Genomic DNA, 2189 nt, shown 5'->3' on the forward strand with positions numbered 1-2189 from the left:
TTTCCCCTTTCCCTGTGATTTTTCTCTTGGCCAGGGTTTAACTATGGGTAGGGACCCAAAGTGGTCCCTGGGCATGTGGGAGGTGGGCCGTGAGTTAGGAGAAGACATCTATAGTCGCAAACTTTCCTCTTAATTTGGTTAATGGGAGGACAGTAAATTTCTCATTTTAGCTCTTGAGCTGAAAAAGTTGAACACCTGCTATAGGCAACATCATTTATTGGCAGGGGTTTACTCCAACCACACACTTATCCTCCCATCTTACCACGTTATCCTTGTCCAATGGCTTTACCCGTGTAAAAAAAATTAAAAATGGAGGGGGAATGGTAAGTTCAGTGTGAACTTTGACGAATACCAAATAAAGTATGTATGAAAGATAATGGATATTTTTTTCAAATAAGATCATCTTTGAGAACTAAAAACCACAAAAGCTAGACAGTCATGTAGAACCTAAAAACGATGCATATTTGTCATAGCGTGGGGCCCGGCATAACCCATAGCATAAATTTGGCTTTAATACTGCACATTTTCTTTCCACCCATGACCAAATGTGTGTAATTGCAAGAAATTACCTTTTTTAAATTCTGTAGCCAAGAGTGCTTCCAAAATCGTAGGTCGGTATCTGCACAAATGGCCACGCCCACCACGATCCAGAAAAAAACTGACTACATGGCTGATCAAAGGCTTAAGGACAACTCTCACTACTAGACTGACCGTTTCTTTGTTCGTTCGCTTGTTGTCGGCGCTGTGTGTTATAGGGACCACTCGTCGTTTCTACATGTAGAATCGATTTGCAACAGTGGAGGCTCCTTAGAGGGGAGGACCATCCTCAGGGAATTTAATAAAAACAGTAACATTAAGTTATCCTTTCTAGATAAAACTTTACCAAATATATTCATATCACCAAACAATTGACAAAAACACTTATGAAATGGTCTAATATAGCCTCAACAGCACTCTGTAGGGTAGCACCATGGTGTAGCCAGAGGACAGCTAGCTTCCGTCCTCTGGGTACATTGACTTTAATACAAAACCTAGGAGGCTCGTGGTTCTCACCCCCTTCCATAGACTTCCACAGTAATTATGAAAGGTTGGAGGACGTCCTCCCAAAGTTATCAGAGCTCTTGCAGCACGAACTGACATGTCCACCCAATCAAAGGATCAGATAATGAATCTAGTACTGAAAGTATAAGCTACAGCTAGCTAGCAGTGCATAAAATGTGGCATAGTTGACTCAAAGCGAGAGAAACAGTTAAACATTTTGGACAAATTTCTTCCAAATGGAGTAGCAAGAGGGAGCGAGAGCTAGCTCTATATAGATATATATATATATATATATATATATATATATATATATATATAATATTTTTTTTCCTCACTTAGCTAGCAAATGCAGCTAGCTAATTTAGCCAACTCAAATACCCGGCTCAAACATGGGGATGCTATTTTAGCTAGCTGGAATTCTTAGAAGGCAAAGTAAGCCTTTGGTTTTACTAATTTAATGCCGCCGGTGTAACTGCTTACTGACTGTACTGCATGATTGTAGTGGGTTCACTAATGTGTTAGCTAATAGAACTATGTTGACTAGGATGTTACTTTAGCTAATATGGTGACAACGATAAAGGCTGTGTATAGCGGTTATGATATGAAGGTTTGGCTTGGAATAGTTGTTTCGCCTAGTCAGACAGCTGTGTTGTGCATTGAAGTCCACAAGCGAAGGGCAAAGGTGAGAGAGCTCGTAGATGTGAGAAGGAATACAAGCTGTTTGTATGTGGCTATGAAAGGGAACTGTTTGTGTGTGATCAGGGGTGTATTCATTCTGTTAAAATGTTTCTTAAATGGGGATAAACATACCTGAATTTGTCCAATAGAAACTTGTTTGCAACTGTTGGACTAATGATTACACCCTAAATCAGCTTGATGCAGGCAAGAGTGTGCAAGGTGGTATTGAATGTGTCACCTTAAATCTTTCTTTCGAACCTGTGTGCACTTATGTTGTAAACTTTCATTTATTGGCTAAGTTGTAGCAACGTCATGTGTGTAGGGAAAATTTGAGTATCATGTAGTAGCCTAAACCTATCAATGTTACAATGAACTGGGTGAATGGAATATGAATGGCAGTCATCCAATATGTTGTAATAGAAATAAGGCCATGCTCATAAAAAAATAATCGTCCTCCCTCATCTTAAAAC

The sequence above is a fragment of the Oncorhynchus mykiss genome, chromosome 2, assembly GCF_057628025.1.
Source record: "Oncorhynchus mykiss isolate SJ-2025 chromosome 2, ASM5762802v1, whole genome shotgun sequence".
In the NCBI taxonomy this organism is placed as follows: Eukaryota; Metazoa; Chordata; class Actinopteri; order Salmoniformes; family Salmonidae; genus Oncorhynchus; species Oncorhynchus mykiss.